The sequence below is a fragment of the Balaenoptera physalus genome (genome assembly GCF_965194825.1).
Source record: "Balaenoptera physalus genome assembly, chromosome: 4".
Lineage (NCBI taxonomy): Eukaryota > Metazoa > Chordata > Mammalia > Artiodactyla > Balaenopteridae > Balaenoptera > Balaenoptera physalus.
Genome location: NC_138891.1, coordinates 33,898,765 through 33,922,685, shown reverse-complemented (window position 1 = coordinate 33,922,685; position 23,921 = coordinate 33,898,765). Strand labels below are relative to the sequence as shown.

The following is a 23,921-nucleotide window of genomic DNA, read 5'->3' as shown; positions in this document are numbered from 1 at the left end:
AAAGAAGTAAGTCACACCAGATATTTAAAAAAGAATAAGGTTTCTATTAAGCAGCAAAGTTGGGCAATGACTTCACTCCTCTATTTAAAGGAATTTACATGGCTTAACAGACCCCATGAGACTGGGCTCCCACTTCTACCTCACCTGCAGAAGTTTGACACCTCAGCCTTGCTGGCCTTATTCAGTTCCCCAAAAATGTCATACTCTTGCAAAATATAGGGCATGGATTTTCCTCTGCCTGGAATGCTTTCCATCAAAATTTTACCTGATTTATTAGTGTTTATCCTTCAGATCTCAGCTCAATTCTCATTTTCCAAAGAAAGCTTTCCCTGATTGCCACAGAGTACTCTTACTCAGATCTCAGCTCAATTCTCATTTTCCAAAGAAAGCTTTCCCTGATTGCCACAGAGTACTCTTACTCACACCTGTGTAGGACTATGTACTTCTCCTTTATAAAACTTATGACAATTGTGATAATTTATGTCTGTATTCCTTACTAGATTGTAAGCTCCATGACAACAGGATTACCTATTTTTCTCCCTTGTACTGAGTGGTTACTATGAGCCAGGTACTGTGAAGCACAGTTATTATTTCATTTAATTCATACAATTCTGTGAGCCAGATGTCATCATTCTTGTCCCCATTTACAGAAAAGAAACATTTGACTTGAAGATATACATGAATATGGAGAGTGTTACACACTAAAATATGGGGACTACCAGGATTGAAATCCATGAATTCTGACACCTATATGTTAAAATCACCATATTATAGTACATGTTCAAAAGTACTTGTTGAAGAAACAAACAAAAATTAATAAAGTATGTGGTTAATAGAATGCTATGTTTTACAAATACTACCACTTCTAAAAATTTAGATGATAGTCTCTCAGACAATAATTGTATTTTATCCCTCTTATAATCAAGAATATATTCCAGGGACTTCCCTGGTGGCGCAGTGGTTAAGAATCTGCCTGTCAATGCAGGGGACACGGGTTCGAGCCCTGGTCTGGGAAGATCCCACATGCCGCAGAGCAACTAGGCCCGTGCGCCACAGCTACTGAGCCTGCGCATCTGGAGCCTGTGCTCTGCAACAAGAGAGGCCGCGATAGTGAGAGGCCCGCGCACCGCAATGAAGAGTGGACCCCGCTCGCCACAACTAGAGAAAGCCCTCGCACAGAAACGAAGACCCAACACAGCCAAAAATAAATAAATAAATAAATTCAAAAAAAAAAAAAAAAAAAAGAATATATTCCAGAATCCTACTGAGCTATATAGAGATATTAGTAAGGGAATCACTTATTCCCAGTAAAAGTACTAGGAATACATTAGATTGAAGCATATGAAAAATTGCAATTTAGAAGCAAAAAACAGTTTACTATCAGTAATTTTATATAGTTTAACCTATAAAAACTGATTTTTTTTTTTTTTTGGTTAATAGAAATCCAAATAATCACCTTTTTTCTAAATTCAATTAACATATGAATATGAGGCTGGCCCAGACCTCTACAAAGTGAAATAAGATGATAAAGTTTATGTCATCAGGAAATTTATTGCCAGATTAAAATACAAAGAAAACCCACCAGAGAAATTTCACAGACAAAATGTCTGAAAAGAAACCACTTCCCTTTGCTCCATTGTGCTTGTTGAGATAACTAATATATTGTTATTGGACGCAGTTGAAGAAATTTTACCGAAGGATGTTTAGACCTTGATGTCACTCATTTTTCTGTATGCATTTATCAGTAATGAAAAATAGCAAAAAACAAACAAAAAACAGAAAACAGAAAACCAGCAATAACAAAAACCCCAAATACATAGTCACTTTTAAATTTCCAAACAATCAAACATATCCCAAAGACCTATTATTTGTAAATGTCAGTAGTACACCTTTGACTAAAAAGCAGAAGCAAAACAAACCAAGCCAAAAACCAAGAGGCATATCTATATTACACAAACAGTCCACCTAAATTTAAAAATTAAGGTTTCTTTTGTGGTTTACACCAGATTCTTTGTTGCAGTAATTTCACTTCAAAACCAAACCAAACCAAACCAAAGTGGAGCATATTTTCACAATCATTATTTCCTCTGAAATTACCTCTAGCTTCAAAGTTTTCACCACTTCACCTTTCTTGAGAACCAGCATTCTAACATGGTCACTTAGCAGGACCTCTCTCATGCGGTTTCTGGAATCTGAAATTGACTTGGTCATCTGGTAAGACATTATTATTTTCTTTGTTTTGTGGAATACTATGAAGTTTTATCCTAATCATGCAGATACTTTTAGAGGGGTTAAAGCAATCGATATTTCCTTCCTTGCTTTGAAATAATTGAAATGACCAGAGCTGGTAGCCATAGTGTTAGAAGACCTTTCTCATCCTGATGCTCTTTTGCAAATTCTTCAGGAGTTTGTTTCTAACCTTCTGGGTGTAGTTCACAGCTCATGTCTAGGGACCATATGATACCCACTCTCCTTTTAAATTGTCTAGAAAGATCATGGATTTGGAAGTGAGATAGATTAGCATGACTTCACAGATAATATTAGTTATTTAAAGAAGTATTGTGAGAATTAAATAAAAGTGCTTCTCTAAATCTTAAATGCAAAGTTTTGAGGCCCACATTAGACATTAAATAAGCATTCATTTCTGTCCTCTTCTTCCTTCAGTGTATTCTGTCATCCATGATGGTCCATTGATGGCTCTAATTGCCTGCTGTGTGGAGTAAACATTGTTTCTTCTCTCATGTCTTACATCTAGGATTCTGCATTCTATCTTTTCCCATAGTCATAACAAAAGTTCCCTGGCCTTTCCTTAACTTTCTGTTCCTTGGGAAATCTTCTGGAAATTTCAAGTTTAGTCTCAATTTTTTGGTTTCAAGTGGCATCATTCTTAACTATTGGCATAATTTCTTAGCCTAGGGTTTCTTTAAAAGCTAGTTGTCTAGACCTTGATTTTCTTCTGTTTTGTCAAGAAACTCCCTCAATTTTATTTATAGCTGAGTTTTCTGAGAAATGTGAAAATAACCCAAGAGAATGTGGAAATTACCCAAGAAAATAGACTTGTGAAACTCTATTAAATTGTACCTTAGAGCCTTCATGAAGCAAGCCCAATCACTGGTCCCACAATAAACTACATCTTAGAGTGATATTATACATGTCTTCCGGGTAGTCCTTGGAGGATACTGGTTACAGGTGACTAGTTTGGTTCTCCCTCTACTACTCACTTTTATACATCAAAGAAGTCTAGCAATAGCCTCAAATTTTCTTTGCTGTCTTCTTATTAAATATTTTATACAGACTCATAGTGATGAGGCAGTTTGTCTGAGGTCACACAGCTAGTAAGTATTCACTAAGGATTTAAAACCAGATGCTACTAACTAAAAAAGAAAAAAAAGAAGTGTTCTTAATAACTTATACTGCCAAAGATTTTAAATTATTAATTTTAGCTATATCTGATATCCTTTTGGTCAAAACAGCCTCTCTTAAAGTTATTTTAGAATAAACTGAATGAAAGGCAAAAAGTAGACTGCTCAAATTTTAGAGAATTAGTTTGGTCAATAATAGAGCCATTTCCAATAATAAACTCTACTTTTATTATATTTCACCATATTATAATAAAAATGGCTTTTTTTCTTTTTGTAGAAATATTTTCATGTAGCATGGTAAGATAGTCTAAAACACCATATACCAATTCTCCTGTTAATTTAAAGTCTTTCTCCAGAGATGTTCTTACAACTGGAATAACAAGGATTTGCTTTTTTTTTTTTTGTATCCTCTCACAATGCTGGAGTCTGGAAGTCTGAAATCTCTAGGGCTATACTTCCTCTGGGAGCTTTAAGGGACAACTTGCCTCTTTTCTCTTCCAGCTTCTATTAGCTATCCTGGCATTCCTGGGTTGTGGCCATATCACTCCATCTCTGAATCTGTCTTTACATTGCATTCTCTACTCTGTGTTGGTATCTTCTCCTCTTCTGTCTGTCTCAAATATCTCTCTGCCTTTCCCTGAAAAGGAAACTTGTCACTGGATTTAGGGCCCACCGAGATAATTCAGGATTATCTCCTCATTTCAAGATCCTTAATTTAATCACATCTGACAAGGCTCTTTTTTCAAATACGGTAACATTTGTAGTTTCCAGGGATTTTATGTAAATACCTTTTTTTTGAGGTGGGGAGGGTCATTTTTCAGACTACCACAGTCCGCCCTCTGGCCCCAAAGGCTCACATTCATCCCACGTGGACATTTACCCCATCCCAGCATCCCCCAAATTCTCAGCCTATTAGCATCAGCTCAAGGCTAAAATCTCGTCTAAATCTCATGAGCCCTCAAATCCCAGATATCATCATCTAAATCATCCAAATCATATATGAATGTGACTCTGTGCATGATCCATCATGGAGCAAAACCTCTTTCCATCTCTGGACCTATCAAACTATAAAGTAAATTGTCTGCTTCCAAAATTCAATGGTGAAACAGGTATAGAAGTAAAATGAAGACACAAATTCTGCAGATGAATAAAATATGTCTCTTGGCCAGATTAAAGTCTTGGGCTACCTGGTTATAGACCTCTGCTGGAGGAGGATGGTAGAGTTCCTCTAGGGAGAAATTTGTACATTTGGTGGTGGTGGGAGTGGAGATCTTAATAAGACATGTTGTTAGGTAAGGGAAGTCTCGAGAGCCTGTTTGATTGAGAAATTTTTTTTTAATTTAATTTAATTTATTTTTTTATATAGCAGGTTCTTATTAGTTAACCATTTTGACTGGGAAATTTTTGATGCAAAAAGAGGGAGGAGTTTCTTTGAATAACAAAGTAACAAGAATCCCAAAGATTTTGAATTCTCGGATACAGTGGGAAAGGGGCTAGAAGGGCTAAGGGTTTCCCAAACAAGTGTTGGAAAGCTAGAAGGAGAGCAACTATGGAACTACAGATAGGTACAGAAAGCGTCTATTACACACAACAATCATATGAGATGTTTTGCATAATGAAAGAGAATGGTCAGGGCCAATGCTTGCGGTGGAGTGTGGAGAAAGTACAATGTTTAGAAGACAAGATGGTAAGGAAGGTTGATAATTGAATCAGTAACAGAAATGTTTATTCAGAGACATGAGATGAATATCAACAGTGCATGTGCATTCTTCACACATCCCTGGGATCCTTGGAAAGTTAAAAGAGGTTACTGGACTTCCAGTAGTTACATGGCACAAGACACGTTACTTAACTTAAATGTATCATGAAAGAAACACTAGAAAAAATATTATTGTGTTTTCTACCTAAATGGGAAGGAAATCCAAAAAAGGGCAGATATATGTATACATAGAGCTGATTCACTTTGCTGTACAGCAGGAACTAACACAACATTGTAAAGCAAATATACTCCAATAAAAATTAATTTAAAAAAAGAAAGAAAGAATATTATTGTGTTTTATTCTTTTTTCTTTCTGAAATGTGCTTTTCTCAGACCAGCTTAAGAGAAGAGTCATATTAGGATTGTTACAGAAAGATTGCAATGAAAAAGCAAGGGTTAATATTCAACATCTGGCATTTAAAATAGGATTTTGAAACATCACAAAGGGAGGTTTTTTGAGAGGAAGTAATTTCCAAATTCCTTTAGTTCATATATAACAACATTAAAGACCATGTCCAATAATCAAATCTTAGATCTTCTCCCTTAACACCGAGAAAATACCAATGTGTGTTATTAAAGTTTAGCCGAGAGGCTGATGTCCAAAAGAAAGAGACTATGTCTTCACTGATGTAACAAAAGTCCAGAGATTTTGTGAGAAGAAGAAAACAGAGAAGGACCCAATATTTAGCTTTCTGGACCACTCCATGTTCTCTTGTGTTACGGGCAGAACCCCTAGGGGGTAGAAATTGTCTGGGGAGCTTGTCAGGGCTGAGTCATTTCAGGAGGAACCTCATGATACTGGTCCAAATGGGAGTCATAGCCAGGCAGATCTCAGGAGTTTCTGTAATGCCTGTGAAAGCCAAAGTAGGGCAGGATCCAAATAGAGGAGAGAACATGAGGCCCTGAAATGATTCAGAGAGAGCCGATTATGGGTTGCCCAGTTGTTACTGCCAGCACAACTGCAAGCTGCAGAAGAGTGTCACTGACTTTGAGAACAAAAGATGGACACAGGCCTGAAATGATATCAATCTCCAACATCACAAACCTAAATTGACCATCATCCTCCCTTGTTTTCTCAGGATGACTCAGGATGTCTGTTGTCTGGGCACACTTTAATTTGGTGGTTACACTACCTAAGTCTTTCTCCTTTTACACACCTAGATATAGTCTTGGAGAGAAGCAAGTAGGAGCAGTATGGTAGAAATCTGACAATTTCTACCAGAAGAATCTGAAAATTATATGAAAGGACTCTTTGAATTGCTGTATAGGATCAAAATGAACAGAGTGTATAAAAATAACAAACAAACAATTGTTGTATATCTATATCTATCAATCCATCTGTTGAAATGTATAGATAACAGCAAGTATGGCGCAAAGAACAATTTCATTTTTCCTGAAGCATTTGAGAGTAAGTGGCCAAACTGATGGCCCCATCACCCCTAATATTTTAGCATTTCCTATAAACCAGGACATTTTTCAACATAACTACAAGATTAAAACCAGGAAATATTTTTTTACATATAATTACATCTAATCAGATTCCATTCAAGTATTGTCAATTGTTCTAATAGTTCTAATACACTCTAAGATTCTTGAGTCTAATCTAATCCTCACACCCCATTCAAATTTCCAAATTGTCTCAGTAATGCCTTTATAGAAAATATACCAAGTTCAGTGTCTTTCAAATAGTTCCTTGGTCTCTCTTTGCCTTTCAATGCACTTTTGAAGACTATAGGATTTTTTAAAAATAGAATACCTCTCTATTTGGGTTTGTCTGATAGTTTCCATGATTGGATTTGATTATGTATTTTTGGTAGGAACATCACTGAAATAATATTGTGTTCTCATTGCATCCTCTGATATTAGTTAGTATTTACTAGGATTTTATATGAATGAAATTATGCATTATGTATTCTTTCTTTGCCTGGCTTCTTTCACTCACCATCATAATTTTGAGATTTATCCATTTTGTTGCATATATCAGTAATCCATTACTTTATTAGCAGGGAGTACCAAATTATTTGAAGGAATGGTACAAGTAGAAGAACTTAAGCAGATATTTTGCTAATTCGTTACTTTTTATTATTGAACAGTGCTCCATTATATGGCTATACCCAATTTGTCTATCCATTCACCTGCTGATGGATATTTGAGTTGTTCCCAGTTTTAGGCGATTACAAATAAAGCTGCTGTGAAAATCTGTATTCAGGTCTTTGTATGGATATATGCTTTTATTTTGGGGGAGTAAATACCTAGGAGTGAAATGGCTGGATCCCATTAACTTTAAAAAATATACCAAACTCATTTCCAAAGTAACTGTACCAATTTGCGTTTCTACCAGAAGTGTATAAAAGCTCTGATTGCTTCTGAAACTCACTGATACTTGAGTATGGTCAGTATTTAAAATTTAAAATTTTAGCTATTCTATTGAGTGTGTAGTGTTATCTTGTAGTAGTTTTTATTTATGGTTTTCATTCACCATCCATATATCTTCATTGGTGAAATGTCTGTCCACATTTTTTCCCATTTGGGTTGTCTTCTTATTATGTTGTAGGAGTGCTTTATATATTCTAGATACAAGTTCTATTTAAAACGTTGAAGAAAATTCTTCATGAAGTCCAACTTTTTCAAAAATTTTAAATGATTACTGTGCTTTGCTTTGTATTTTTAAAAATCTTCACTAAACTGAAGTTCACTGACAGTTTATCTTACATTTTCTTCTAGAAGTCTGATAGGTTTTGCTCCTACATTTAAGTCTATGTACATTTGCATTATTTTCTTTTTAATACAGTGTGTGAAGTAAGGGTTGAGGTTCTGTTTTTCTTTTTCTTTTCCTTTTTTGCATATATAAAATTGTTCTGGCATCTTGTTGGAGAAGGTTATACTTTCCACACTGAATTATCTTGCGTCATTGTCTAAAAACAATCCACCATGTGTACGTACTTCTGGACTCTTTATTTGTTCCACTGGCCAGAAGCACAACTTTTCCTTTGTTTTGGTCAATAAATACCCTTCAAGGTTCCTATTGTGCTCTTCTGACATATCTTCATTATTCTTTGAGCACTTCCTTACTTTCTGGACCCAAAGGATAGTCTGCATATATCTTTTATTGCCCTGGCTCAGACCAAAAATTAGTCCTTTCTCCAACAAGCCCTATTTCCTGTTAGAGGAGAATGGTATTTAGATCTGCATGTGAGGTGTGGTCATGACTATTAGTGTGTCACTACTCCCAGACCACTCAGTGGACAGAACTAGAGTATATATGTGTGTATATGTATTTACACACATATATACACGTGCTTAAAATACCTATACACGTGATACACACGTTTATATCTATACTTATTGTTGTCTTTCTTTACATATTGAAAACCATTATTTCATATTGATATCACTAATTCCCATACCAGGTTAATTCTACTTTTTCCCTGTCTGTATTTAAACTGCCTTCTGTGACAATGAGGAAGCGGACTCCTATTATCTTAAATATATTAATTATTTGATCAATCTCCCTTTACATCATCAATCTTCCAGCACCACTGCCTTCTTTTCTTCTGTACAAATACCCTCCTCACCTTGTTAGACCTTTCGTGCCAGACTGTCTCCTATGTGGAACACTGTTTTACTTTCTTGAGTTATGATACCTTATGCTTGGCTCTTCTCAGGGAAAGGCGCCCTCCTTACCCTGCTTGGGCTTAGGTACCCCAAACCAGAACACTCCTTTTCGGGGGACTCCTCATCCCCACCCACGGCACCTGTGAAGGCACTTAGCAGCTATATCTAATAGCTTTAGGATTAAATTGCTTTAAAAAGAAAGAAGAGAAGAAGAAAATGAGGAAGAGGAAGAAAAGGAAGAAGAAAAAATAATTACATTTGTCTTTAGGTGAGTAATAGTGCAACCCTAAAGAGTCTCCTCAGGACATGGGAGGCTTCAGAGACATATAAATTACAGATAAATAACTCATTGATCACTGGTAATATTATTTATATTGTACCTTTAAATTAACTTGAAACTTTCTTCTAAGGAAGTCAAAGAAATTACGGCTGTCATTTCACAAATCTTCTTTCCTCTGCTGCTGGGGAAAGATAAATGATGCACTCATCATTGTGATCCTATTTTTAAAATTCCAAATCAAGATTAACGGTTAAAAAAAAAGATTAAAGATTGAGGAAATTTAGGAGGCTTGAGGTCTGATATTCAATTTTAAGTGTTTTTTCCCTAGATCGTTAGCAAAATCTAGCCTTTTGGGCTTCCCTGGTGGCGCAGTGGTTGAGAATCTGCCTGCCAATGCAGGGGACACGAGTTCGAGCCCTGGTCTGGGAAGATCCCACATGCCGCGGAGCAACTAAGCCCGTGAGCCACAACTACTGAGCCTGCGCGTCTGGAGCCTGTGCCCCGCAACAAGAGAGGCCGCGACAGTGAGAGGCCCGCACACCGCGATGAAGAGTGGCCCCCGCTTGCCGCAACTAGAGAAAGCCCTCACACAGAAACGAAGACCCAACACAGTCAAAAATAAAAAAAAATAAAAAAAAAAAAAAATCTAGCCTTTTAAGATATTTTGCTTGATGAAAAAGAATGATTTGCTTCAATACTTGGGTCAAGGGGCATAGAGAAGGTTAATAGTTAAAGAGGACATAGTAGTGAGAAATGATTGATAACAAGTAGCAGGAATCTGAATGCTGATGAATCCATATAAAGAGTCAGTAGAAGAAGATATCTGAGGTCAGAAATGATCTAGGGATTTAATGTTAACATAAGCTCTATTCAAGCTAAATTCTACTCTTTATTATGGTGTATATGTGTAAGTTCTAAAATGCTTCTAAGATCCAGGACTGAGCAAACCAAAGCAGGAAAAACTTTTTGAAAATTTTAAATTATGTAAGATTTTATTTTTACCATTTTAATATTCATGGTTTCATAAACACAATGAAAAGCATCCTTAAAGTATTTTAACAACTTCCAGAAGTCCTGGGCAGTAATTTCACTTATTTTGGCATCCAGAACATGACTTCCAGTTTGCAAAAAATGTCATCAATTCTTAAAGCCAAAAGCTACAGAACTCCCAAAGAACACCACTATGTATGTAAATTGAGGCATCAAGTATAAATAAATATAGATATTAAATGGGAACTGTCACATTCCAATAGGCACTTCAATACTCAAAAAACTTTATGTCCTATTTTAACTAAAATTCCCAACCATGAAGACCTCCTAAATTTCACAAAGGCAGACTACATGGAACATAAATTTTTCTTTAAAAATAACTTTGACTCTGAAAAGTAAAATGTGTATAAAATTCTTAATAATAAAGGTGTATATACTCAAGACTCAGAAGCGTTACAGACTCTTCATAGGTATATTTATTCATGCATTTATTCATTCATTTATTTATTTTACAAATAACATGTAGGCCATGTGTATTAATTCTCATTCATCTCAAATTTTCAAATAAATTTTTACTATATTTAATTGTATCTGTATTTAAACTGTCCTCTGAGAGTTTAATATGGTCAGTTCACAGATTTGTCACAATGTAATATTAAAAACCACAGAAAGAAAAGAACCTGCAAGAAACAAAAACCATCAAAAGAATATTTTGTGGTTTTAAATCAGATGAAAGAACTGTCATCACATTCTTTAGATTTGAATATTAAAATCCATTAATTCCAAACCAGTATTTTGACCCAGATTATCTCATTGTTTACTCTCCTTGAACTCCAATTTTCTTAAGTTAAAAAAAGGAAAATAATATACTGCTGAAGGAATCTTTTCTTATGTTAAAGAATTTAGCACAGTGCCCAGCACGTGATAGGTACACAAAACATTAATTCTTCTCATCCTCTTTCTATTTTTTTTTAATTGAAGCATAGTGGACTTACAATGTTATATTAGTTTCAGGTGATAGTGATTTGATATTTTTAATGATTATACTTCATTTAAAGTTATTAGAAAATATTGGCTATATTCCCTGTGCTGTACAATCTATTCTTGTATCTTATTTATTTTATACCTAGTAGTTTGTACCTCTTAATCCTCTTCCTCTATTTTGCCCCTCTCCCCACTTTGTTCTCTGTATTAGTGAGTTTGTTTCTGTTTTATTATATTCATTCATTTGAGGAACCTCTGTACTGTTTCTCAAGATAGCTGCACCAATTTACATTCCCACCATCAGTGTAGTAGAGTTCTCTTTCTCCACATCCTTGCCAACACTTGTTATTTCCTGTCTTTTTGACTATAGCCATTCTGAGAGATATGAAGTGGTATCTCACTGTGGTTTTGATTTGCATTTCCTGATGATTATTGATGTCAAGCATCTTTTCATGTGGCTGTTGGCCATCTGTATGTCTTCCCTAGAAAAATGTCTATTCAGATCCTCTGCCCATTTTTTAATGGAGTTTTGCTTTTGATATTGAGTTGTATGAGCTCTTTATATATTTTGGATATTAACCACTTATCAGACATATAATTTGCAAATATTTCTCTCATTCAGTAGGTTGTCTTTTTATTTTGTTGATGGTTTCCTTGAAGTGCAAAAGCTTTTTGAGTTTAATTAGTGCGCATTTGTTTATTTTTTCCTTTTGTTTCCCTTGCTTGAGGAGACATATGCAAAAAGATATTGCTAAGACCTATGTCAAAGAGTGTACCACCTAAGTTTTCTCCTAGAATTTGTATGGTTTCTGGTGTTACATTTAGGTCTTTAATCTATTTTGCATTTATTTTTGTATATCGTGTGAGAAAATGTTCTAATTTCATTCTTTTAGATGTAGCTGTCCAGTTTTCCCAGCACCAGTTATTGGAGAGCTCACTCTCCTTCGTTTACTCCTGAAAGCAACACTGAAAATGAGACATTAGGACATCCACTTGACAGATCAAGAAACTGAGGCTCAAGGTTTAAGTGATATGCTTATGGCCAGGCAGGTAGGAAAACTTGAAACCAAGCTTAAGACTACATACTCCTGATACACAATTAAAATCTTCTTCTTCTTCTTCTTTTTTTTTTTTCTGTTTTTGGTCACATCATGTGGCATGCGGGATCTTAGTTCCCTGACCAGGGATCAAATCCATGCCCCCTGCAGTGGAAGCGTGGAGTCCTAACCACTGGACTGCCAGGGAAGTCCCAAAAATCTTCTTCCTTTATGTAGTGCTGCATAGGTATTTACTATAAATGGAAAAATTACCCTTTAATGATTATAAAATTGACATGAATTCTACATTAATTTTATAAGGGACCACATGTATAAAATTTAGAGCAGTTGCAAATCCAATATGGAAAAAATGCAATTCTGCTATCTATAACCATATACTCTGATGTCATATCATACATGCATTTATATTACATGAATTCAAATGTTTATGCTTGTTGAAAAAAAGACAGAGAAGTAATTTAAATACTCTGGGTACATCTGCCAGCCAGAGGAAATAATGGCATATGTCCTTGAAGTAAACATGAGATTGGAGTCCTGAACCTCTTGCTCCCTTAATCATTTCAGCTCCCTCACACCTTTCAGAGTGTGAGTTTCTCATTTTACAAAGAATGATTCCAGTCAAAGATATATACTTTTCATGCAGTGGGATTCCTACATGCAAGCCAACATTTCAATTGATCCTGATAAAAGAAATTGTGCATACTTAGGCACTGAAATATAAAGTATATATGTATTACAAGTAATAGTATATTTTTTAAACAGAACTTTATTCTGGAAAATATCATACTCATATAGACGTTATTGTGTTAAGGACCCTCCAAGTACCCATCACCAAACTTCAGTCATTAGCAACTCATAAATAACCGTATTTCATCTACCTTATCACACCTCTGATTTTTCTCTTCACTGGATTATTTTGAGGCAAATCACAGATACCATATCATTTTATTCATAAATGACTACAGACTACACCTTTTTTCAGACTACACCTTTTAAAAATATTAAAAATTATATATAATGGACTTACTAGATGATTTGGAGGGTTTTCTAGGATAATTTTTTACTTCCATGTGATGTAATGTGCTCTACATTTAATATCTCCTTTAATATGATAAAACCCCAGTGAAGCAGTTAATTATATTCACTTCAGAGAACAGAAAACTGAGAGGTTAAAAAGAAAAAAAAATCCTTGCTTAAGGTCACCAAACTGGTAATTGACAGGATTAAAACTCCTGTCTTTAGATCAGTAGCTCTTAACCACTAACATACATAGCTATGAACATTTTAATCCATATTATCTTTTCATTCAATTTTCCCAATAGCAAAAAAGGTCTTCAAAGCCTTAAATTGAACACTTATACCAACAACAAAGATTACAATCTGTCTACTAAATCTGGTGCCATATATAGAAGATTGCAATAGTTAAGGAAGACTTTCTGAAGAAGATATCCTAGGAGAAATACTTAACGTATGAGTAGGTATTAATCAGATGAAGAGAGAAAGGGAAGAGAAAGAAACATTTGTAATGGCATGAACCCAAAGAAGACATTCTAGAAACCTTAAAATTCACTAATGGTTGGTTTATAGAGAATAAGAAGTATTATCAAAGATGAAGGCAGAAAGGTCAGGACCCAGATCATAAATGCCAACGTATAATATGCTAGTTATTTTTTAAGTTATTTTCAATTGGGAAGTAACAAAATCTGACTAGCTTTCCAAAGATCAGTCTCTCAGTGGTGTGTAGAATGGATCCTGGTGTGATGGTGAGGAAGTAAGCATGAAATGGAAAAATCAGAGAAGTGATATTGAACTAGTCCATCTGAGGTGCCTGTGTGTCATGTCATCCAGGTGTAGCTTCCAGTATAGAACTGGATGTATGGATTTCAGCTTAGGAAATATGCCTAAACTGGGAAATTGGATGTGGGAATGGTATAAGGATGGGTCACTGAACCCATGGGGTTGGATGTTTCACTTAGAGCAAAATGTACAATGAAGAGAGTAAAAACCCAAAGACAGAACCCTGGCAACAACAAAATAAAAGGCATAGATGGAAGAAGGGAAGGCCACAAAAGAGACCAAGAACATGAGGCCAGAGGGTGGGAGGACAACCAGGAGATAGGAGAATCTTTGAAGAAAAAAAAAGGGAAAATTATGACATTTAAAGTCTTAAGTAATTAAAACTAAGATAACGTGGTCAAAGTGCATGAAATCACACATGTGATGCTTAAATTTAGTAATTAGCCCAAGCATCATAAAAGCAGTGTTACTCTTAAAAGTTTGCATGACATCATTTTAATGCACATATAGGTACATAATGTAGAGCTAACTCTAAATCTTGTGCTTTACTATTTACAATAGCCAGGTCATGGAAGCAATCTAAATGCCCACCAACAGACAAATGGATAAAGAAGATGTGGTACATATACACAATGGAATATTACTCAGCCATAAAAAGGAACGAAATTGGGTCATTTGTAGACATGTGGATGAACCTAGAGACTGTCATACAGAATGAAGTAAGTCAGAAAGAGAAAAACAAATATTGTATATTAATGCATATTTATGGAATCTAGAAAAATGGTACAGATGAACCAGTTTGCAAGGCAGAAATAGAGTCACAGATGTAGAGAACAAATGTATTGACACCAAGGGGGGAAGAGGAGGTGGGATGAATTGGGAGATTGGGACTAACATATATACACTAATATGTATAAAATAGATAATGAATGAGAACCTGCTGTATGGAACAGGGAACTCTACTTCACTTCGCTGTACAATAGAAACTAATACAACAATGTAAAACAACTCTATGCCAATTAAAAAAATAAAAAATAAAAAATAAAAAAAATAAATCTTGTGCTCTAGACATAATATAGGCTAAAAAAATCTCAAACACATTTACATGAAATGTACATTCTTGGATTTATAATTCATTCATTTATTTATCCATTTGACAAACATTGATAGTATACAAGGCACTGAGCTAGAATATTTAATAATCTCTCTTCTATGAAATCCTGAAAGAAATTCTGGTGGCACTTAACTTCTTTTCCTCCTAGAGTAGAAGTACCGATATTCTTCTAGTGTGGATTGTGGTCTCTTAAGAGCAGGTTTTATGACTCAGTCTTCTAGAATATGGAAATTAGAATGAAGTCTTTCTTGCACATGAAGAAAAGTACAGATAATATCTAGTGATTGGATGAAGCATGACAGTGGGAATAGAGGACTTTGTGATTGATCATATCCATCAACAACATGTCCCTGGGCACTGCTATCAGAGAGAGCATTTCTTGCTAAACGGTCTGATGCTGAACAGTTTTCCATATGCTGCTTTGGAGAGATCACGTAATGAGTAATGACAATGTTCGTGGGTGATATGGCAAATGTGCATTACAACTTGAAAAAGCATTTCTTTTATAACAAAATTGTGGTTTTCTATTTATTTGAGATTACTTTTTAACACTTTTATGACTTCAGAGCTATTTTTTGTTCCTCTTCAGAATTTCTTACAATCCATGTTTTACTTTCTGTAGGTTTTATCTATAGATCTGTGGAGGTTGGGAGGCATTGGGCACATTCAGTCATGCTGGCTATCACTATGCCAACTTATCATTAATGTCAGTGTATTTCTTGATGATGATGTGCTCTGTTCAGCATATTTTCTCTACTTTCATCTAACTACCAAAAATTTGTTGCCATTACTTTCTATCTAATTCATCACACAATTTTTGGCGATTTGAGTTATTCCTAATTATCTTCTTGTAAAAAATAGTTTCTTCTCTTGCCTTCCCACACTTTAAATATGTCAATATATTTTAAGTTGCACTTTTTTAGGCATAAATTAGTATGTTAATTTTTTACTTTTAATTTTTCTTGATTATTCTTGACCCAATAAATATTGTAATTGATCTTCTGAAATCACAATAAATAATCTATATTGTTTCAATATTTGGATCTTGAGATCTAAATACCTAATTTCATGTAACTTTCTAAATGGATTAAGAAAATGCATTATTACTTGTAAAAAATGTAGAGTTTTAAAAATTAAAGTGAAGTTGACTTACAGTATTATATTGGTTTCAGGTATACAACAGTTATTTGACATTTTGTAGATTGTACTCCATTTAAAGTTATTACAAATATTGGCTGTTACATCCTTGTATCTTATTTATTTTATACCTAGTAGTTTGTACATATTAGTCTCTTTCCCCTATCTTGCCCACACCACCCCCCTCTTCCCACTGGTAAACCACTAGTTTTTTCTCTATATCTGTGATTCTCTATATTCTGTGTTTCTATTTTGTTATATTCATTAAAAAACTTTTTTAGATTCCACATATAAGTGAAAACATATATTGATAGTAGGTCTTTCCTGTCTGACTTATTTCACTTAGCGTAACACCCTTCAGGTCCATCCATGTTGTTGGAAATGGCAAAATTTCATTCTTTTTTTTGGCTGAGTAATATTCCACTGTTTGTTTTCTTCAGATATATACCCAGAAGTGGAGTTGCTGGATCATATGGTAGCTCTATTTTTAATATTTTGAGGAACTGCCATAATTTTTCCATAGTGGCTGCACCAAATTACAATCCTACCCACAGTGTAGTAGGGTTCTCTTTCTCCACATCCTTGCCAACACTTGTTATTTCTTCTTTTTTTGATCATAACCATTCTGACAGGTGTGAGGTGATATCTCATTGTGGTTTTGGTTTGCATTTCCCTGATGATTAGTGATGTTGAGCATCTTTTCATGTGCCTATTGGCAATCTGCATGTCTTCTTTTGAAAAATATCTATTCAGGCCCTCTGAGCATTATTTAATCAGATTATTTATCTATTTTTTGATATTGAAGTATATAAGTTCTTTACATACTTTGAATATTAATCCCTTATCAGACATATCATTTGCAAATATCTTCTTTCATTCAGTAGGTTAGGTTTCGTTCACTGTGAAATGCTTTTAAGTTTGATTAGGTCTCATTTGTTTATTTTTGCTTTTGTTTTCCTTGCCTGAGGAGATATATCCAAAAAGATATTGCAAAGACCTATGTCAAAGAGCATACTGCCTGTGTTTTCTTCCAGGAGTTTTATGGTTTCAGGTCTTTAATCCATTTTGAGTTTATTTGTGTTTATGGTGTGATAAAATGTTCTAATCTTATTCTTTTACATGTAGCTGTCCAGTTTTCCTAACACCACTTATTGAAAAGACTGTCTTTCCCCATTGTATATTCTTGCCCCCTTTGTCATAGATTAGTTGACTATAAGTTCATCTGGGCTGTCTATTCTGTTCCACTGATTTTTGTGTCTATTTTTGTGCCAGTATCATACTGTTTTGATTATTGTATCTTTGTTGTATAATCTGAAATCAGGGAATGTAATACCTCAAGCTGTGTTCTTTTTTGCTCTAGATTGCTTTCACTTTTTTTTTTGTGGTTCAATACAAATTTTAGCATTATTTGTCCTAGTTCTGTGAAAAATGTCATAGGTATTTACATAGGGATTACATTAAATCTATAGATTGTTTTGGGTAGTAGAGACATTTTAACAATATTCTTCAATCCATGAACACAGGATATCTTTCCATTTCTTTGTATCATCTTCAATTTTATTCATCAATATCTTATAGTTTTCAGAGTATAGGTCTTTCACTTCCTTGGTTAAATTTATTTCTAGATATTTTATTCTCTTTGATGCAGTTGTAAATGAGATTGTTTTCTTGCTTTCTCTTTCTGATAGTTCATTATTAGTGGATAGAGAAACTAGATTTTGTATATTAATCTTGTATCTTTCAAATTTACTGAATTCATTTATTAGTTTTAATAGTTTGTGGTGGCAGCTTTAGTGTTTTCTATATATAGTATCATGTCATCTGCAAATACTGACGGTTTTACTCCTTTCCTTCCAATGTGTATGCCTTTTATTTCTTTTTCTTGTCTGTTTGATGTGGCTAGGACTTCTGATACTATGTTAAATAGAAGTGGTGAGAGTGGTCATCCTTGTCTCATTCCTGATCTTAGAGGAAAAGCTTTCAGCTTGTCACTATTGAGTATGATGTTAGCTGTGGTTTTGTCATAAGTGGTCTTTCTTTTGTTAAAATATGTTTCCTCTGTATAAAGTTTGTGGAGAGTTTTTATCACAAACGGATGTTGAACTTTGTTAAATGTTTTTTTCTGCATCTATTGAGATGATCATGTGATTTTTATCCTTCATTTTCTTAATGCAGTGCATCACACTGATTGATTTGCAGATATTGAACCATCCTTGCATCCCTGGAATAAGTCCCACTTGATCATGCTGTACTATCCTTTTTATGTATTGTTGAATTTGGTTTGCTAATATTTTGTTGAGGATTTTTTGCATTTATGCTCATCAGGAATGTTGGCTTTTAACTTTCTTTTTTTAAAATAGTGTCTTTGTCTGATATTAGAATCAGGGTAATGCTGGCCTCATAGAATGAGTTTGGGAGCATTCCCTCCTCTTCAGTTTTTTGGAGTATTTTGACAAGGATAGGTATTAACTCTTCTTTAAATGTTTGGTAGAATTCCTCTGTGATGTGATCTGGTTCTGGACTTTTGTTTGTTGGGAGATTTGGTTACTGATTCACTTTCAATACTAGTAATCAGTCTGTTCGGATTACTTCTTCCTTATCAGTCTTGGAAGATTGTATGTTTCTAGGAATTTGTCCATATTTTTAGGTAATCCTATTTGTTTGTTATTGGTAGTATTCTCTTATGATTGTTTATAATTCTTTGACACTGGCTGTAGCTTTTCCTCTTTCATTTCTAATTTTATTTGAGTTCTCTCTTTTTTTCTTAATGAGCCTGGCTAAAGGTTTATCAATTTGGTTTATCTTTTCAAAAAGCCAGCTCTTGGTTTCATTGATTTTTTTTTTTTTTTTTTTTTTTTGTGGTCTCATTTCTGCTCTGATCTTTGCTATTTCCTTCCTTCTACTGACTTTGGGCTTCATTTGTTCTTCTTTTTCTAATTCTTTTAGATGATAGGTTAGGTTGTTTATTTGATATTTCTTTTGTTTCTTGAGGTAGACCTTATCACTATAAATTTCCCTCTAAAAGCATTAAGAAATGCTTTTGCTGCATCACATAGAGTTTGAAAATTTGCATTTTTATTTTCATTTGTCTCAAGGTATTTTCTGTTTTCCTCTTTGATTTATTCATTGCCCCATTGGTTTTTTAGTAGCATGTTGTTTAGTCTCCATATTTTTTTTTCCATTTTTCTTCCCGTAATTGATTTCTAATTTCATACCATTATGATGAGAAAATATGCTTGATATAATTTCAATCTTCTTAAATTTATTGAGACTTGTGTTGTGGCCTAGCATGCGATCAATCCTGGAGGACATTCCATGACACTTGAAAAGAATGTGTATTCTGCTGTTTTTGAATGGAATGTCCTATAGATATATTAGTATATCTCATTTAGATATCTCATTTAAGGCCACTGTTTTCATATTGATTTTCTGCCTCATTGGATGATCTATTCACTGATGTAAATGGGGTGTTAAAGTCCCCTACTATTATTATATTACAGTCAATTTCTTCTTTTATGTTTGTTAATATTTGCTTTATATATTTAGGTGCTTCTGTATAGGTGCATATATGTTAATGAATGTTATATCCTCTTCTTATATTGATCCCTTTATCATTATATAATGCCCTTCTTTATCTTTTGTTATAGACTTTGTTTTAAAGTCTACTTTGTCTGATACGAGTATTGCTACCAGTTTTCTTTTTACTTTCATTTGCATAAAATACGTTTTTCCATCTCCTCACTTTCAGTTTGTGTGTATCTTTAGCTCTGAAGTGAGTCTCTTGTAGGCAGCATATATATGGATCCTGTTTTTGTATCCAATCAGCCACCATATATCTTTTGATTGCAGCGTTCAGTCCATTGACGTTTAAAGTGACTATTGATAGTTATGTGCTTATTGCCATTTTGTCACTGGTTTTATGGTTGTTTTTGTGGGTCTTCTCTGTTCTTTTCTTCTACTTTTAGTCTCTTCCCTTGTGGTTTGATGATTTTCTTTAGTGTTATATTTGTGTTCCTTTCTCCCTTATTTTTGTGTATCTTTGTAGGTTTTTGATTTGTAGTTACCATGGAGTTCATATATGTTGCTTTTAACTATATTTACTTCTTTTAAACTCAGAGTCATTTAAGTTCAAACACACTCTAAGAGATATACATTTTTTACTCCCCCCACATTTTGTATTTTTGATGTCCTATTTCACATCTTTATGCTTATCCCTTAACTGTTTATTGTAATTATAGTTGATTTTACAGTTTGTGTCCTTTATCCTTTGTACTAGCTTATTTAAGTGGTTGATCCACTGCCTTTACTATATATTTTCCTTTAACAGTGGGATTTTTTCCTACCTGTATTTTCTTATTTCTTGTTACAGACTTTTTTTTTTAATTGAATGAAGATCCTTTAACGTTTCTTGTAAGGTTGGTTTAGTGGTGATGAACTCTTTTAGTTTTTGCTTGTCTGGGGAACTCTTTATCTCTCCTACATTTCTGAATAATAACCTTGATGGGTAGATTATCCTAGTTCATAGGTTTTCCCCTTTCAGTACTTTAAATGTATCATGCCACTCTCTTCTGGCCTGCAAAGTTCCTGCTGAAAAATCAGCTGATAGCCTTATGGTTGTTCCCTTGTATGTGACTACTTGTTTTTCCCTTGCTGCCTTTAAAATTCTCTCTTTTTCTTTAACTTTTGCTATTTTAATTATAATATGCCTTGGTGTGGGCCTCTTTGGGTTCATCTTGTTTGGGACTCTCTGTGCTTCCTAAACCTGGATATCTGTTTCCTTCTCCAGGTTAGGGAAGTTTTCAGCCATAATTTCATCAAACACATTTTCTACCTTTTTCTCTCTCTCTTTTCTTTCTGGAACCTTATAATGCAAATGCTATTATGCTTGATGTTGACCCAGAGGACCAGAGTTCCTTTAAACTATCCTCATAAATTTTTTTTTTTCCTTTTTGCTGTTCTGGTATGGTGATTTCCACTATTCTATATTACAGATCACTTATGTATTCTTCTGTATCACCTAATCTCCTATTAATTCCTTCTAGGGTATTTTAAAATTTCAGTTATTGTATTCTTTAGCTCTGATTTAAAAAAAATATTTTCTAGTTTTCATTGAATTTCTCACTGTGTTCATCTATTCTTTTCCTGAGTTCACTTAGCATTTTTATTACTATTGCTTTGAACTCTTTATCAGGTAAATAGTTTATCTCTGTTTCATTAGGGTTTTTTTCTGAGGTTTTATCTTGTTCTTTTGTTTGAAACATATTCCTCTGAGTTCTCATTTTGTTTAACTTTCTCTATTTGTCTCTACACAATTAGGTGAAATAGTTACCTATCTTGAGGGCATGTCCTGTTTGGGACCATCCCTATACAGTCTGTGTATGCCCAGTGGCTTTGGTTGGAGAGTTGGATCTGAAGTGAGCACAGGCTACTTCTTCTCCCAGGGTGCACTGGTAGCCACCACATTAGTGAGAGGTAGGGCTGAAGTTGGAGGGGTTAGAGACAGCCAGGTGTCAGCTGGAGTTTTCTCCTATGCTTAATGGTGGTTGCCACCCTACTGGGGAAGGGCCATAGCCTGCAGACCTGGAGCAGAAGCCCTGAGGGTGTTGGGCTTCTCCCTGGTGTGATGGCAGTCTCTGCCCTTGGTTGGGGGTGTGGCCAGGACCTGAAGGCTTAGGGCTGCACTTCTGAGGTGGTTCCACTTTTCCCCAGTGTGTGTGCCTTAATTAGAGGAGAGGTTGGGGCCAGAAGATTTAGAGCTGCACTACTGAGCTGGTCCTGCTCCTTCTCTGTTGTGTGAGTGCTACAGCAATGGCAGTCTCTGCCTTGGTTAGAGGCAGGCCCAGGGTTGGACAGGCTTTTCTCCTTCTCCAGTGAACACTTTTGCTGGCAATGGTGGCTTCTGCCTTAGCAGGGAACAGCACTAGGGCAAGAGGGGCTGGAGCAGGAGGCTGGTGTGCACTGGCAGGGGGGTGGGGTGCTGGGGCAGTTCTGGCAGGCCAGCCAGAGCACCAGACCATTTTCAATCTATTGTGTTTGCACTGGGACTGAGAGTAAGCAAGTCTGTGTGCACTCTTCAAGAGCGGACGGAGTCTTGGTTTCCTACAGCCCTCTGGAAAGCCCCGCTGGTTTTCAAACCAGCTAAGGCAGTGTGTCTTCTGGTATCAGACACCAGGGATGGAGTGTCTAATCTGTGGCTCAAACCCCTCACTTTCTAGGGAGGATCCTGGAGTCTGTGGGATCTCGTCCTCCTTTGGGTCACCCACTATGGGTGCAGGTCCCAACTAGATTGCTCCTCCTCTCCTCCTACCAGACTCCATGTGGTTTTCTTTATAGCCTTGGTTGTAGAAGAGCTGTGCTGCTAGTCTTCAGATCATTCTTTGTGAGAGTTGCTCTATATGTAGTTGTAGCTTTGATGTGTTCATGTGGGGAGGTGGGTCAGCATCTTCCTACTCTATCATCTTGATCCTGCCTCCAAAAATGTAGAAATTTTAAAGTAAAATTTCCAAATAGTCTTTCAATCTGTTAGTTGCTAGGAACGCATTTTTTTTAAAAATAAGAAATTCTCTGTCTTTTTGGAAGGCCTCTGTGTCATACAGACTATAGGTAGAATTTCTATATTACGTTCTTTTTAGTTCCAAAAGGACAGACATACTTCTTTTGAATTTTATGAGAAATAAATAATTAGAAGACATTTTCCCCCTCCAGTTGCATTCAACCAACATCACAGATATGTATGATTGCATACCACATATCACATACAATGTATAAGGCACCTTGCTGGTATTGTAAGTGAAACCAGGGTGAATTGTTTACAGTTCCTGCCCTGCAGCCACTCACTTTAGTGTGGGAAACAGGCCAATTAAGAATCACTAATACATACCAGAAAAAGAGAAACTGTTATAATGGAGATATAATATATGATAGAATTATGCAGGAGTACAAGACAGATTTATCAATATTGCCTGACTTCATGGCAGAGATGAGATTTGAGCTGGACCCAAATGAATGAAAAATGCTTCAGATATATTTATCAAAAGCAGTGAAGATGGCTTGAGCAAAGATATGGAAACAGAAAAGTAGACATTGTTTAGAGAAACAATGATTAATCTGTTGTCTTTTGCACGTGTTTAACGTGTGTTATAAAATGGATAATTTTATGGAAAATTCTGAATGCTTGGCTATGAAGTTTCAACCCTGAAGGAAGGTACACTATGAAATGATATTAAACAAAGATATAATATTTTCCTCTTCTTTTTCTTTTTTTTTCCCATGACATTTATAAATACAATAATGGTAATAAATTCAAATGTCTATTAATATGATTTTTTCTTTTTAATGTTCCTGGGTCTAATCCTTCATATTGCCTCCAAATTGCTTCTCTCTGCCTCAAGGAAGATTAGTATTGTTACATCAGAGAATAAAACAACAACTAAAGGGTGAGAGAGAGAGAAGAACATCAGGACTAAGTTTTGAATTGCAATGTATTTTTGTGTTGTTAGCAAGACAATAGCCTTAAAATTTTACTGTTGCTGCAATATAAAAAGAATTTTCAAATTTCTATAGCTTCCACAGGGATCTGGAGCCAGTGGTCTAATTAGATCTTAGCACTCCTTCCCCAGTGTGCAATGGATTCTGTTTTGAGGCTAAGTTCTCTGGGAAGAAGCAAGATGTGATGCAGAAAAGAAGAGGAAGTCAGAGCCAAACCTAAGTGCTCCATTAGACTGTGGAAAGAGGAGATAAAACCTGATCCGAAGAGAAAAGAACATCTATTGTGGAGAGACACTTTCCTGAAAACATTGTGGCTTTGGGTTTCCTTCTCTGCTAC

General features: G+C 35.1%; 1 long non-coding RNA gene across 1 annotated transcript in view; it reads right to left on the bottom strand.

Annotated features, from left to right (window-relative positions):
* Positions 1–383: 383 nt before the first annotated feature.
* The window catches only part of LOC309659735, a 73,200-nt gene continuing 49,662 nt past the window's right edge, over positions 384–23,921 (bottom strand). The window contains exons 1-3 of the long non-coding RNA XR_014262925.1: positions 9,668–23,921; positions 1,266–9,363; positions 384–946 (exon numbers count right to left, since the gene is read on the bottom strand). The exon at positions 9,668–23,921 is cut by the window's right edge and continues 49,662 nt beyond it. This is a non-coding gene — a long non-coding RNA (uncharacterized lncRNA). The remainder of the gene's footprint in view (positions 947–1,265; positions 9,364–9,667) is intronic.